Source organism: Rhamphochromis sp. 'chilingali', assembly GCF_963969265.1.
Source record: "Rhamphochromis sp. 'chilingali' genome assembly, chromosome: 9".
In the NCBI taxonomy this organism is placed as follows: Eukaryota; Metazoa; Chordata; class Actinopteri; order Cichliformes; family Cichlidae; genus Rhamphochromis; species Rhamphochromis sp. 'chilingali'.
Window position 1 is genome coordinate 27,090,984 of NC_137936.1, and position 17,232 is coordinate 27,108,215.

Below are 17,232 nucleotides of genomic sequence, written 5' to 3' on the forward strand. Positions count from 1 at the left end.
TAGGAGGTCAAGAAATAAAAAGAACTAAACAGCACTAACTTTGTAACAGTTAGAGACAGTATTTTTATGCTTCTTTATCTAATACAGATGTTTTAAAAGGTCTTTTATAATATATATGTTGTCTTTTATAAAATCTCCAGATGTTTGTGCATATTGGTACATTTAAGATGAGTGTCAACTTATTCAGGTTGTAACTCGATGTAACAGAACCACAGCAGACTTGACCACATGGCAATGCTTTTCACACACACTTTATTTTTACGGTTGCTGTTTTACAATTGGCTACACCTTTGCAGCTCGCAGCCAAACACATTACCAACAACAACAATTACAGCAGAACCAAGTTCAGACTTTAAGCAGGGCATGATTGCAGATGCCGCTCAGGTGTGTCCGTCTGCAGTGCCAACCACAGACCACGGCCCGCCACATACCCCCATCACCCGACTGTGGCCAGCCCCTGGCCTAGTGACAGGTGTCTGTTTAGGTGACCACCCACGTATACAGCGGCGCTAGTGATGAGGTGGGTCCAGGTTCCGCCCGCATGTGAAGCAGCGGTTCCGGAGCTGGTCTGTGGGCCACCAGTGTGGCAATTGGCAGGAGTGCAGCAATTATGGCCGTGAGCCGGGGCTCATAGGCAGCTCAACGGGTGGCAGGTGTACTGGGAATCCATCCCACCTGCCAAACCATCCTACCTGTTGCTTCTATGCATGCGCACAACACGAAATAAAGTGCAAAACCGTCCTACCTTTGTGAATGTGACCTACAAGCATATTTTAACAGCTAAAATTCAGTGGCAAATCATCCTACCTTTGTTAATAAGAGCTAGAAACACACTCTTACGGGTAAAATTAAGTGCCAAACCATGCTACCTACAGCACACGGCCAGTCCCTCCAGCACCCCGACCTCCAGCTCAGGCGGAAAACGTCCTACTTTGTCAAAACATCCTACCGTAGCGTAAATTTATAGTCATGTCTACCAATCCGTGCTGTCTTATCAGAATATACTACCTTACGTGGTTTATGCCTCCATTGTACATATCTATAGGTAGGTATTTATTTAGGCAGGAGGACTAACATTAATTGACAAGGTTTACACTGTACGCCAGTTTACAGAAGTTTAGAAGTACTAAATCAAGACTTCAAATATGACTTCAACTGAGACTCCAAATTGGAGTATTTTTGCACTGGTGAGAATAGATTTCTTAATATACATCAGAGTTAAAGAGAATATAGTTTGTGATTGCTTGCAACATTATAATATTGCGGTTAATGGGTGTAAGAATACAAAATAGAAAATGGGCCTGGAATGGGAACAAAGAACTGGGGTGCAGGGCAGGAGGACAATCAACCCCCACCCTCAGGGCAGGAAGCAAGAGTTACTGAGGGTGAGGGGCAGACAAAGGGCAAACGGACACTACCTTAAAAGGAGATGGGAGTCAGGGTGTCAGCACCCTTGGCCACTGTACTAGTGTATTTCCATTGCGGGGGTGTTTACTGTAGGGGGTTGGGGGGGACCAGAGGTTATACTGTAACTGTTGTGTGGAGTTCTTTAGAACAGCCTTTAGCATAGGACTGCATAGGAATGCAGTGTGCTGATCTCCAAATGCATCTGTAAGAATAATGGGTAATAAAAGGATTGTGTAAAATATGGAAACATCTCAGCGTGATCTCTACCAGGACCAAAAGAATCACAGAGACCGGCGTTGTCTCAACAGCACAAAAACCAAAATGCATACTAGCTTGAAAAGTTAACAAATTGACAACAGCTTAAGGAAAACTGTAATAAAGAAGTAAAACATATAATACTAACTGTTTTTCACATGCACGAGATTGGAGTAGAATCAAATAATAGGTGTGTGCTATTAACACCGAAAACATGGCCGTTTTGAGTTGTGCGCATGCGCAGTAACAACAAGTGGGACAGCTTGATAGGTAGGGTGTTTTGTCAGGTGGTTGCTCCACCGCCCTCCTCCAGGTAGCGAGCACCTGACAAAACACCCTACCTATCAAGCTGTCCCACCAACCATCAAACCATCCTACCCGTTGTTTCTGCGCATGCGCACAACACAAAATTAAGTGGCGAACCGTCCTGTATTTGTGAATATTAGCTAGAGAAATACTCTGATATGTAAAATTTATTGCCAAACCATGCTACCTTTGTGAATGTGACCTACAAGCATACTTTAACGGGGGGAAATGACCCGTGTGGCACTTAATTTTACTCGTCAGAGTATTTTTCTAGCTAATATTCACAATGGTAGGACGGTTCGCAACTTAGTCTCGTGTTGTGTCTGGACCTCCTCCACTCCCACGCCTTCGGGGTGGCGGAGGTGTCAGCCAGGACCAGATCAGCAGCTCAGGTGCGTCCGCCTCCTCTGCACCGGCACCGCAGACCATACCCCGCCACACTCAACTACCCATGAAAGTGTCATGCTGTTCCCAGGCCTGTGTTGTTGGACTGCTTGTGCAATTTATATGAAATTTGCTGGCATGTACACAAGGATGTAGCTTTTTCAGCAAGGCAGCTTAAATAAGGTAAAAGAGTTACAGAGTCAGTGATCTACATACAAAAAATAATGTATCATTTAGTTAAACACGACAGTTTGGTGCACCTCCCTAAGAGTTTTACCCTCAAGTTACATGCTTAAGGTTCAGACAGCACGACATCAGCCTGATTATAGCCCAAATTCAACAACGTATGGTGTCACTCTGGATTTTGATCTCCAAAAAAAAATCATACACAATAGTTCATTTTCACCTTATATGCTGTGTCATAATGAAAGGATTTTTGTCTTTTTGAGTCTTTCATGATGGTCATGCCCATTTGGTTCTCCCGGAGGTTTCTTCCTGTTAAAAGGGAGTTTTTCCTTCCCACTGTCGCCACAGTGCTTGCACATAGGGGGTCATATGATTGTTGGGTTTTTCTCTGTATTTATTATTGTAGGATCTACTGTACAATATAAAGCGCCTTGAGACGACTATATAAATAAATTGAATTGAATTTCATGAGATTAACTGTTATGATCACAGAGGATTCAGTTGGCAATTAGGTGAAACGCTTGAGGACTCACACGCAGGACTCAGAGGCACTGTTGGTATTTATTACAGTTCCACCAGGTGTATATACAAATAGTGCAGGGGTAGTGCTATATACAAAGCAGTGACAGGGAAAAGGCTCCGGGAAATTCCAGGTAGGGAAAAGACACTTGCTCCTCTTCTGACTCTCTCCTATCGTGACCAGTCTCTCTCCAAACACTCACAAAAAAACAGGAATCCACTCAGGGAATGCAGGGTCGGGTCCAGGGGATCTATGTACAGAAGGAAACACACGTTAGGGGTTTTGCGCAGGGAAACGAAAGAGAACTTGCTCAGAGCTGGGCTGCACTGACGCAAGTCACACACAACGATCCAGCGATGAGTAGAAGCCACTCCCTGGCTTAAAGGCTGGCTGCACTGATGAGGCCCAGGTGTTTCCTCTTCAGAGGGGCGTGGGCCGAGGGCGTGAACCCGCCATGAGTTCCACCCTGGCGAGAGAGCGAGAGAGAGAGCAAGAGAGAGAGAGAACACTACTAGTCAGCGGCCTGCTGATCCCCTGACCGTGACAGGAACTCTAAAACTTATGCCATTCACACTGCCTCTGTTGTTGTTGTCCATTTATTTCCTTTCCTGTAATTGCTAGCTTGCCCTTCCTCCTGATGTACTTTGTGAAACAAAGTTTGATAAAGAAGCTGCATATAGTCTGTCTTATCTCTCAGTCATGAAATGGCATGTTTTTATGACTTTACAATTGCCCAATCTGACAGAGTTACGCTCAAAACAAAACAAAAAAAATGTAATTTGAATGTGACTTTTGCATTTCTTTGCAGTAAGAAAGGAATGTTCTTAACTTAAGATTTCCAAAATATACTTATGAATAATAATAATAAAACTCCCCAAGTATAAAGCACAAGTCAGGTTTGATTTTTACTAAACAACAAATGAAATGTATTGAAATTACACTTTCAAAGGGACTTGTTATGCTAATTTCAAATTCATTTTTTGAATTCTTGTGCTCTGCTAGCATAGCTGAACAGTTTAAAATAATCCTTATTTATCATATTGTGGACCTTGGTGCAATTCCCTAGTTTGTCCTCGGTTTAAAACAGCCAATTTAGTTAATTTCTAATGCTTAATTAAACTTTCTTCTGACAGTGACAGTGAGTATGCTGGCATTATAAGTCTCCTTAAAAAATTAAAGTTGTAAAACTACATAAAAAGTTCATGGACATGAAAGTCAAAATAATCTGTACTTGGAAATTTTACGTTGACCATGTAAAACCAGTGAAAAATTGGAGGTTTACGAGTGCCAAACAGATTTCACTGGAATCATTTGTGAAGAAGAGGAACGAAGCTTCCCTTGGGTGTGTTGGAGAATGTTGAGAAACAGGTGGGTGGAGTATCTCAAAACCTGATCTTATCTTTCCACGTTGCATTAAACATGAACATGCCTTATTCATGTCAGTGTTGGGCAATGTGGTTTCTTTCTATGTGTGATATAAAAGAAAAATGTTCTCAGGCTGGAACTGGACAACAAACAGTTTCAGATTAATTTTGAAACACAATGTGTGCCCATAGAAAAATAATTAAGAATTATGAGTCCTTACATGGATTATTTTGTGTGAGAAAAACACAATGTAAGCTGCGTACAAAAACATGTCATAGATCTCATTTAATCAGTACAGATAAGAAGCACAGTATGACAGCCTGATTCAAATACATATACAGAGTCTGCCTCAGAAATGGTTGTGTTAGTATTTCAGATAAGTGCATTAAAATTTGACACAGATACAATGAGAAGGTCAACATCAAGAAAACCGAAGGAAACATACTTTCATTTCATGTCAAAAACAAAGAACAGTTCAGGTAGAACATTTAAAGACTATGTAAGCTGTCTCACTGTCTCCTGTGTAGTGGCCAGTGTTGGGCAAGTTACTTTGAAAAAGTAATTAATTATAGTTACTAGTTACTTCTTCAAAGAAGTAACTGAGTTAGTAATTGAGTTACAAGACTCTAAAAGTAATTAATTACTTGAAAAGTAACTATTGCGTTACTTAAAAAACTTTTTTTTTAACCCTCTGGGGTCCAGGGTATAATAGGCCATTTTTCACTACTTTTGATTTTCCCTCCACATTTCACTGTTAAAAACTATTTACTTTGCTTTGTTTGGTATCATCCTTTTCAGCACAATCTCACGTGTCTGAATTTATAGTTATGTTTTCATTTTGACATACTGTATTAACACAATTGATCTAAAATTAGACAAAAAGCATAAAATTTGAGTAGAAAAAGTTATATTTTATGCTGTAACAACCACAAACATGTTTAATGAATTATATTTCATAACTTTAAATGCAAATATAAATTGCCAATTTTAAAATCATATGCACAGGTTTTGCAAACAAAGTTATTTGCAGCCATTTACCTTTTACCCTTTTTAAAATAATCATTTCAAACTATTTACAGAACAATCAGCTGTTCTGCATTCAATAAGATGCCACAAAAATTATTTGTGCCACTCCAAAAAATAATTTCTGTCCACTATAAAGGAGAACATCACAGCCTGACACCTGCAGACAGCAGTCGCCTCATTGTTTTGACACACAACACAAAACTATCCACAACACTACACACTAACTACACAAGACAACACATTAACTACACACTCCAAACATGCTAAACCTCACAAATCTCTCACATCTCAAAACTCGCTCTCTCTCTCTTTCTGCTCTCTCTCACTCTCTCTCTTGCCGTCACTCCTAAAACTTCCCCCTCTTCCTAAACAACCAAATGTCATGTTGCCATATTATTTTTTGATTGGTCAACATGGTGCATTTTTCCACCAACACGAAAGGGCTGGGGAGGGGGGTTTGGTCATAAGCAGAGAGTGCTTGCTAGCGCTGTCCTTAGACAGTAAACGTGATGAAACTATTGAGGAAAACACGGGTATATATTGTTTATCATGTGTGGGGATGAACAGAAAAGTATTTGACCAGCATAATATAATCTGCAGTATGATCATTGCTTTAACAATGTAACAGATAGCTTTAAGATGGCCTTAAGATGTTTATGCATACAAGTTATTATATTAATTTTGTATTCCAGGTGCAGTTATAACTATTTTATACATATTGCATATCTGTGCTTATTTGAGTTGATGTTCAGGTTCTTTAAAGGTCGTAAGCCTCACTGACGTGACTGTTCAGGTGATACATGCTGAGGGAAAACTAGAACATAGAAGGAATTGCAATACATGCTTACAAAACACTTATATCAGGTCATTTTATATTAAGGTTTTAGTAGAGGTTCTTGGTTAAAACATTTATTTAGTAGAAGACATACATATAGTCTCAGTGAGCCTCTGTCCAGGTGAAAGGCCAGAAGTGCAACAGGTGAATTGAGAAAGAGCATGTGAGGTCAACACGTACACACACATTAGTTAAGATTTATTTAGAGGGGAGATCAGTTATGTCTAGACAAGAAAGAGGAACAATTCATTTTAAGATAAGAACGGAAAGTACCAAGCCATGAAAATAGAAGATGATTTTCTGGGTGAAAAGTCATGATGATGTTGATCTGATCTATGTATAAAATGTATCTGTGACGCATGAAGGGGCGTCAGTAAACAAACCCTGATGTTATAAAATAATTGTTTGTGCCTTAGTAAGTCGAAGATCAATTGCTGTTTTCAGTGATCTTCCCACGTGTGAATTAAAATCTTCGTTTGACTTCACCCGGCCGGACCAGTGTGGTTATTTTTCGATCACCTCTTGTACCCTTTCTCAACTTTTGAATCTTAACATTTGGGGGCTTCGTCCGGTGGTTGAGTAAGGGAGAAAAGTGGAGGTGTGAGCGGTGGTCCGAGGTGGTCAGACGGGCAGACATGAATTCCAGTGGTTGAAGTGAGTGGGCATAAGCCGGCTTATCCAAAAGGTAAGGCACTACCTGTTGAATTATTTCCAAAGTGTGCCAAATTGGACATGATAAAATTTAAGTCTACTCACTGAAGTTACTGGTGGATGTCTGTTTTGATTTTGATGAGAATCTCATGACAGTACTGAGGATTTAAAGCAGTTGGACTGCTGGAAAGGATTTAATGCGGTTGGACCGCGGGAAGCAGTTGGACTGCTGGAAATGATTTTAGTAGGTTAGGGAATTTGGTTATTTTTTGGTTATAAGGTTGGACCTGCTTCAGTCTTACACTTTGTTGGGTGTTTTACTGTTGTTTCAAAGTATTATAAATTATTTTAGAACGGAACCGTGGGGGTTCTAGGAAGCGCAGAGCCCGGAGGTTACGCTCCCTCCTTGTCGTGGACGCGCGACATTGACCTCTCGGCGAAGAGGGATAGTTCAGTGTGGCTAACTGTGGGGTACAGGGCATCCTGGAATTAAGCTAGGAGTTAGAGTCTCCTTACCGTTTGGAACGGTATCTGCGCTTTTTTGGGCAGCAAAGGTTGGACCTTGGGTGTTGGACACTTTTAAATTGAGTTAGGGAGTTTAGAGATGAGGCCAGAAACTGTTGGACAGATACTGGTGAATTGATCGCAAAAAACTCAGGGAGTTTATCCGCTGGGCGGTTATTTTAAATTTGTCTAAAATTGTGTAGGCGCTAAAGCTGACAGATCTGACAGTGGTTGTAAATATAAGACGTCGTTGTAATATAGAATAAGAAAATTTGGTGTGAGAGATCTCTGTGGGTCGAGTCAGCAATGCACTGACTGCCTGCTGCTATTCTTAGATGAAGAGTGTGTGTGCATGCAAATGAGGCAGCTGATGCAGAGCGCATGAGAGGACTATGCTTTCGGTTTTGTGTGTCATTCAGCTCTATAACTATTGTTTGCAAATGTGGATAAATGTCTGCAATTAAAATGCTGGCTTAGTAAATAATAACATTGTAAATATATGAATGGTGACAGCGTTTCAAAATAGAATATAAGAATTGTTTGTGTTTAAAACCAACGTTTAGGTAAGAAGATTTAAGGTGGATTTGAAGGCATAAACAAAAAATAAAAGGGTTACAGTCTGCAAGTGTTGTTAATTCATGAGCTGACTGGATGCAGAGTAAGTGGAGTGGTCATCCTGAGAGGATTGAATGATGCTCTAACTCTGTGGTCAAGTCAGACATAGGCTTTAAGCAACCATGAGCCACTAATAAGCGTGACAGATTAATGAGTATGTGTAAATTGAACTTGTTAAATAGCCTTAATAGAAGTAACTCAATGAACACGCAATAAAGTGGACTTTTTAGGGGTAGTTTACCACTGATACCATAAAAAGCAACTTAATTAGTAGTTCAATAACAAATTTTAAAGATAACCTTTGTTATTTGATAAGAGAGAGAAAAATTCAGGTTACATATAGTAAATAAATAAGGAAATGTTAATCTCTGCGTCATTCCACACTGAAATTTCAATTGTAGGGGATCATTTGGAGGTGAATTGTGTAGGACACGGGGAGACAGAAGAATCTCCCCATGAGTTTTCGGTGTGCATAGAAATTGAGGAGGCTGAACTGGAAGCCTGCCTGGGTCGTTGTTTTTGTTTATTTGAGGGTCTGCTGGAAATTTGTGAGAACGACCACCTTGATATGTGGGAGCCTTCTCGGGCAGCGATTTTTTGTTAAACCTGTGGCAGGCTGTGCAAAATGGAGAAAGCTTTGACATAATGACATAAAGGTGATTTCTTGGTTTTAGATTTATTAGTACGGGACAAGTTGAGGGACCCTTGAGGGTGTGTTGCTGTAAAGTATATAAGGGACGCGCAGCGCCGTTAATGGGTTTAAAATAAATGAAAAACACTAATCCGAGGAACTATTGGAGAGGTAAGTATACGGAGGTGAGCGCGTTGCGCATAAGGGTTGCTGGTGTCATATATTAACACTGTGAGGGCGAATAATTTTGATTGAGTGTCAACGCTTGAGAACGCGAGGACAGCGTCTAAAGTGCTGGGTTAAACTTTGTGTGTCACCGAGCAGGGTAAGAGGAGCCAGTGGTTGCGAGAACAGCGAGACGAAGACTGAAACCGAAAGTTAAGCGTGTCTGGGTGACCTAGACCTAGAAGGTGGAGTCGACCAACGCCGTTGGAAGAGGTAAGTCTGTGTTTCAGAGAATGGCTGACAGCTCGGGTGCGACACCTAGTGGGAAAAGGGAATGCAAACCTCTGAAGGATCAGCTTGAACAGCTTAAGAAAGCTATTCGTTTGGCTTCCCCTGGAGCATTGAAATCAGCAGAGAAAGAGTGCCAAGCAATGGAGGTTGAGGTAAGCAAACTTATTACATCCCAACAGAAAGGGCTGGGTGATAAAATAGCTCTGAGCCTGGTGTTAAAAACTGAAGGAGAGAGATGTGAACAGAAATTGAAACAATTAGAAGAGGAGTCTAAGGGACATTCAGTGAACAGGAAAGCCAGAGGAGAAATTAAGGACCTAAAAGAAACTCATGACAGGTGCTGTAAGTGGCTGTTCCTGTGGAGGGCAGCCTCTTCCTGGATGACAGAAGAGGATGATACAGGAAAATCAGGAGACATGGTGAGTATAATGGAGTCTTTGAAACATTTGAAGGAGGAAAATAAAAAGCTAGAGGACCAAGTGAAGGACTTGACTCCGAAGGTAGAAGAGGCGAACAGGTATTACACACCGAAACTATATCCTTGGGCCGAATTGGCACGTTGTGCACCACCACCACCATATGTCATGCCTGTAATGACCCTTGGAGGGGGACAAGTTCGTGGTCCTGATGGACAGACTGGAGTTGTCCTTGGCGGAATAGCAGATGTTGAATATACTACTACTCCCCTGAATATCCCCGAAGAAGGGATAAGGGCAGTGGAATGTCAGTCCCAAGATATGGGAGGGAGAATGATAGCCTCAGCTGCAGATGAAGGCTCGACCTCGCCTCCCAGTTTGGTGGATAGTGGAAACATCATACGGGCCGAAGTGTCTACAGTGGAACAGCCAAAGCAGGACGGGGAGGCCAAAAGGACCCCTAGAATGAAGGACAAAATACCACAAGGAGTGATAACCAAGGGAGAACATTGGGAAGGAGAAGTGTACGGACAAATGCATGAGCCCCCACGTGCGTTAATAGAGGCATTAACGGCATTGGAGGTTATAAAGCAGAGAGTAATGCAGGGAGGGCCAGAAGAGGAGAATGAAGACCGTGCGAGGTCATCAGAAGAGGAGGACGAAGATGGAGGAGCTGAGCCCCAACCAAGTACAAGCCTAATTTTGAGGAAAAGAAGTGTGAAGAGAGACCAAGCACAGAGACGGCCCATATTTAAGAGCTCAAAGGGAAAAGGAAAGTTGAGGAAGAGTAGAAAAGTGAGTTTTGAACAAGGAGCTCCTGACCCTGGTTTAAATCTGCCTCTAATAGCAGGTCCAAAGAACGAACCAGTTTATCGCGCCTATAAGGTGAGAGATTTGGAAGCATTGGTTAAACAACTTCCACCAATAACTGAGGGAGGAGCTAGCTGGTTGAGAAGGCTGGGCGCGCTGACCGAAGGAGAAGAATTAGCGCTGGGCGATTTTCGCGCTTTGGCCGGACGTTGTATGCTGGGTGGTGGGTTAGCAGATGTAGAGCAGATAGCTCAAACAACCAGATATGCAAATGACCTACAATACCATGAGGTGCAGAATGACTTAGCAGATGCAGTCCGGGAGAAGTACCCAACTCCTAACTCTGGAGCCATTCCAAAAATTATTTGGGATCCTAAAAACACACCCAGAGAGTTTTTAGCTAAAGCAAAGGAACAATGGTTGTTAGAAACAGGAATACATCCGGGGAAGGAGGGTGAAAGTAGAGCGTGGTTTCGTTCGGCAGTGCTGGCAGGGCTGCCCAACCAGGTTGCAGTTGACTTGGAAAAGAACCCAGATTTTGCCGTTGCAGACTCGGTGCAGTGGGAGAGACATGTGACCCACAGACTTCAGCAGGAACAGGATTTGGCAAACAAACAAAAGAAAGAGTTGGAGGAGGCACAGGCGCAACTGGTAAAAATACAGCTGACGGAGGCGAGAAACAAGGCAGGAGACAGAAAGAAAGAGGATAAAGAGAGCGCAAGGAAAATAATGGTGGCAAGGCCCCAGCCTGATCCTGTGCCTGACTGGCCAAATCAGGATCCAGGTCTCTACCCTGACGATCGTTGGCCCGCCAATGCACCAAGGCAGCGTCAACCAGTGGGGAATTGGGGGACCGGTGGACCGCAGAGAGGGCGTGGTGGATCCGTGAGGGGAGGACAAAGGGCTCGGAATCCGGGGAATCCTGGCAGTGTGTCTTGGACTGCGTGTCTGAGATGTGGAGCAGAAGGACACTGGGCCCGAGACTGCCCTGAACCGCCGCAGAACTATCAGGGGCGAGGCTATCGATCCCAGGCACGAGGAGGCCCAAGACAAAGAGCTGCTTACGGGGGAGCACATCAAGCTCCAAACCCGAATGCAGCACCAGCCGCTCAGTACCCAGTAGCTGACTGGGGCTGGGAGAGGGAGCAATACTGACGGAGCCCGGAGAAACCGAACAGCGTGGGGACGGCAGAACCCATGCTGTCAATGACCGTGGAAGGCACTGAATTGCCCTTCCTGGTGGATACTGGAGCAACATACTCAACACTGAAAGACACACCAGACAGTGCGACACTTTCCTGTCACACAGTTAATGTGGTAGGCTTTTCCGGGATTCCAATGACACTGCCATTGACGGATCCAGCATTGACACAGCTGGGAAAACAGACTTTGAAACACCAATATGTGGTGTCCTCACAGGTGCCTGCAAATCTCATGGGCAGGGACCTGCTTGTGAAACTGGGAGCCACAATCATGTGCTCACCAGATGGACTGATTGTTACTCTGCCCGGAGGAAAAGAATTCCCGTGTCTGGGATCACCTTCAAAGACTCAATATCTAGTCCAGAATTCTGAACAACCCACTGCCGAAATCTACTGGGGGAGGCTGGTGGAAGAAGGCATTCTGAGACATTATCAGCTATGGAAACCCTGGATAATGAGCCTGGCCGTCTATTCCCCTCCGCGAGATCCTTTCCACGTTACACTCTTTTATGATAGGGAAGATAACGATATCTATCGGGAACAGTTCCAGTCTGATCTTGAGGGACAGACGTGGAATGTGCGAACACATAACATTTATGTTGGACCAGAAGGTGTGGCCGCGGCTGTGAAATTTACTGATGAACAACTGCCTTGGTACAATGTGGGAGAGGATTCAGCCCCTCACATTACATTGGCGGTCCACGAGGGTCATGGGCCAAGAGATCTGGGACCAATGGTCAAGCGGGCGCTGGACAACGCATGCTGGCAAACCACCCAAATTCCAAATGTCTGGTATGCACCAAAATGTAAAATATATCGCATAACTTGTTTGTCCAACGATGCAGTGATCTTAGAACATAAAGAAATCTCCAGAATACATGGCAGGGAAAGAATGGATCATCCTGATGCAGCAGCTGAGCTCTCAAAATTGCCTGATACTTTGTGGTCCGCAGGGCCCACAGATGTAGGTTTAGCTAACTGTTCGCCTGTCCTGTTCCAGCTGAAGTCTGACATACCAATTAACAGACCACAATATAAGCACAAAACTGAAGCAGAAGAAGGTATAGCTGAAACCATTGAAGGGCTGTGGAAAGCAGGAGTGCTTGAGCCCTCATGGTCATTTTGGAACACACCTATTTTGCCAGTGGAAAAACATGGGACAGGGAAGTACCGTATGGCACATGATTTGAGAGCAATAAATGCCATACTGAGGACTGACACTGTGCCTGTACCAAATCCCTACACAGCTTTGACCGAAATTACTGGGGACCAAAAGTGGTTCACATGTATTGACCTAGCGAATGCATTCTTTTGTCTCCCACTGCACGAGTCACTCAGAGACATTTTCTCTTTCACATACAGAGGCCGGAGATTTAGGTACACACGCCTACCACAAGGCTTTGCACTCTCACCAGGAATTTTCAATCAGGTGTTGAAAGAGGCATTGTCCCCATGTCAACTGCCAGAGGGCTGTACATTAATACAGTATGTTGATGATCTTCTTATTGCAGCCCCGTCAGCAGCGGCCTGTACGGCAGCATCGCTCGTGGTGTTGAGCAGATTGGCGGAGTGTGGCTTCAAAGTGAGTAAAGAAAAACTGCAGTTGGTCCGGCCAGAGGTAACATTCCTGGGCCGGGTGATCGCACACAGATCAGTGGGGTTAATGAACACACACAGAGACCAAATTCTGACACATCCAAAACCAAGAACTGTGAAGGAGTTGCTTTCCTTTCTTGGCTTGACAGGTTACAGCAGGCAGTTCATTCCGAACTATGCGGGTAAAACTGCCCCTTTAAGGGACCTGATCAAGAAAGTTGGTGTCCGAAATCTGAAGGCTGAGTTGCCTTGGACGCCGGACACAGAGACAGCGTTCATTTCGCTAAAACAGGATTTGTCAAGAGCCACAGATCTGGCCACACCTAACTATGATGAGGCATTTTATCTTGATGTTTCAGAAACAAAGGGAGTTGTGAATGGTGTGTTGTTTCAGAAAAAAGGGGGAGGTAGGGATGTACTTATGTATGTTAGCATAAGATTAAATTCAACAGAAGCAAGGCATCCCACATGCACACAACACGCAGCAGGAGTAGCAAAGATAATTCAGAAAACAGCACACATAGTGAGGGAACACCCACTGAAAGTGCTTACCACACACAGTGTAGTGGCCTATGTGAACTCACAGGTATTCACAATGACTCCACTGACGCAACAAAGGTTGAGCAAAATTTTAGAGGCGCCAAATTTGATATTCACACATGAAGGAATAAATATGGCAGACCTAATGGGGTCAGGAGAACCACATGACTGTATTAAGAAAGCCCAGGTTGAAGGAAAAATCAGGGAAGATCTAAAGGCAGAGCCCATACTTGGAGCTGAGGATTGGTTCACAGATGGATGCTGCCACAGAGATGAAGAAGGATTGAAAGCGGGCTATGCAGTAGTCTGTAGAGTAGGAACTGAGTTTCAGGTGAAAGAAGCAGGAAAAATTGAGGGACAACAGTCGGCCCAGAGAGCTGAAGTGATAGCCCTAACTCGAGCCCTGAGGTTGGCTAAAAACATGAGAGTGAACATCTACACTGACTCAGCATATGCGTTTGGAGCAGCTCATGTGGAACTGGCTCAGTGGAAGAGAGCCGGGTTCAGAACGGCCACTAATACACCCATCTGTCACAAAAAGGAAATGGAGGAACTGGAAAAGGCCCTGGAGGACCCAGACGAGGTAAGTATTATAAAATGCAAAGGCCACTCACAAGCAGACAGTATGGTGGCAAAGGGAAATCAGAAAGCTGATGAAGCCGCAAAGGAAGCAGCGGGCTACAAAGGACAGAGACAAATGGTGCAGGTAACCCCAGAAGAGGAGGTTAGCACTAACAGCATGGAAGAAGTTAGACAGGCTCAGGAGGAGACATCCCCAGAGGAAAAGGGGGTGTGGGAAAACAAAGGAGCCTGGCAAGATGGCGGTTTGTGGAGGGGGCCAGATGGGCGTCCCGCTTTAACGGCCAAAATGGCGGAACAAAAGGTGAATGAGGCTCACGGGCTTGGTCACGTGGGAGTGAAACAGATGGAGAGAAATTTGTGCCGATGGTGGCATCCTGATTTGAGAAGGATGATACTGGAAAAGGCCAGAACGTGCCTAATTTGTGGGGCACACAACCCAAAGCCAGCAGTAAAACCTGAAGCTGGTAAGTTTCTCATGCCAGAAAGGCCAGGAGAAGAGGTCGTGATTGATTATACCGACATGATTGATACAGGCCCAGGTGGGGTGAGGTATTTGTTGGTGTGTGTGGATGTTCTGACTGGATGGCCCGAAGCATGGGCGACCAAACGTGAAGACGCGAAAAGTGTGATTAAGTGCTTAATCAATCATTACATTCCAAGGCATGGGTTTCCCAAGAGAATTAGATCAGACAATGGTACTCACTTCAAGAACAAAGATTTGCAAGAGGTAGAGAGGATGTTGGGAGTGCAACATAAGTTCGGGACGGTTTATCATCCTCAATCTCAAGGAAAGGTAGAGAGGATGAACCTAAATTTGAAAAACAAGTTGGCTAAAATCTGTGCGCAGACAGGGCTAAATTGGGTCGCAGCCCTGCCCATTGCTCTGATGACCATAAGATGTTCTGTTAACCAATCCACAGGTTTCACCCCTTATGAGCTGCTGACTGGGAGACAGTTTCCAGCACCCTGGACAGTGGTCCCGGTGGAGCAGCCCAGGACAAGCAACAGGTCTCATGCAGAATATTTTGATGAGTTGAAGGCTCTTGTGTCCAGCTTTACAAAACAGGTCACTTGTGAGAGACCCACGGGGAACGGAGAGGTCCCGGACGCAAAGGCAGTGTGGCTAAAGGCCATTAAGCAAAAGTGGAAGGAGCCCCGCTGGACTGGTCCGTATGAGGTGACCGCCCGGACGGCTACAGCAGTCCAGCTGAAAGGGAAAGGCGACACCTGGTACCACTGGTCGCAGTGTGCACCCGCACACGAGAGCTTGGTGGAGGAAAATTTGCCTTCAAAGAACGCAGGTGTCAAGAAACAGAGGCAGAATAAACCTCTTCACCTGTGTAACGGGCCGACCAGTAGTCCACCTGGAAGGCCGAAGAAAGAAGAGCAGCCTAGGAGGAGATCGCCGCCCCTACAGTTGGTAGAGAAAGTGATTGTAAAGGCAGTGGACCCTGGGGCGGTGGCCCCTATGTCCATGATGCCGATGATGGATCTGGAAGTAGTCGAGTGGACTGAGGAGTGGACAACAACCTGTGTATCGACCTCTGGTGTGCCAGAGGTCGAAAGGGGGATTGTGGGGATGAACAGAAAAGTATTTGACCAGCATAATATAATCTGCAGTATGATCATTGCTTTAACAATGTAACAGATAGCTTTAAGATGGCCTTAAGATGTTTATGCATACAAGTTATTATATTAATTTTGTATTCCAGGTGCAGTTATAACTATTTTATACATATTGCATATCTGTGCTTATTTGAGTTGATGTTCAGGTTCTTTAAAGGTTGTAAGCCTCACTGACGTGACTGTTCAGGTGATACATGCTGAGGGAAAACTAGAACATAGAAGGAATTGCAATACATGCTTACAAAACACTTATATCAGGTCATTTTATATTAAGGTTTTAGTAGAGGTTCTTGGTTAAAACATTTATTTAGTAGAAGACATACATATAGTCTCAGTGAGCCTCTGTCCAGGTGAAAGGCCAGAAGTGCAACAGGTGAATTGAGAAAGAGCATGTGAGGTCAACACGTACACACACATTAGTTAAGATTTATTTAGAGGGGAGATCAGTTATGTCTAGACAAGAAAGAGGAACAATTCATTTTAAGATAAGAACGGAAAGTACCAAGCCATGAAAATAGAAGATGATTTTCTGGGTGAAAAGTCATGATGATGTTGATCTGATCTATGTATAAAATGTATCTGTGACGCATGAAGGGGCGTCAGTAAACAAACCCTGATGTTATAAAATAATTGTTTGTGCCTTAGTAAGTCGAAGATCAATTGCTGTTTTCAGTGATCTTCCCACGTGTGAATTAAAATCTTCGTTTGACTTCACCCGGCCGGACCAGTGTGGTTATTTTTCGATCACCTCTTGTACCCTTTCTCAACTTTTGAATCTTAACACATGACTCTGGTTTTACGTGGCCTATCAACACAATTTAAAAACTGGTATATATCACCTTGTTGCTTTGTCATCTTGAAGTGATTGGCTTACCACGACTACTTTATTGTTCCTCAGCCAAACAGCAGCACTCAAGCGATTGTTTTGCCCCCTTAGCTCTGGGTGTTGTGCTAGAAAGTGATTGTCTGGCAGAAAGTGATTTCCATCCGCGGGAGCGCGCACAGCTTAAAGTTGTAGCGCCCAGATTACTTACGTAGTCAGTTACTTCCGTGCAACTGATATAAGGTGCGTAAACTGAACACAGCTTCAACCGTCTGTTTCTTGAAAAATAGTAACACGACCGCATTTTCTTGGTAACGGCATTGTAACGATACCGTTGTAACGATAGGAATAATAATTAGTTAGATTACTCGTTACTGAAAAAAAGTAACGCCGTTTCTTGTAACGCTGTAATTCCCATCACTGGTAGTGGCAGATCTAACCTGACATGTAAGATGTGGAAAAGCATAGATTGCAAAACCTGTATAATGAATAAAAT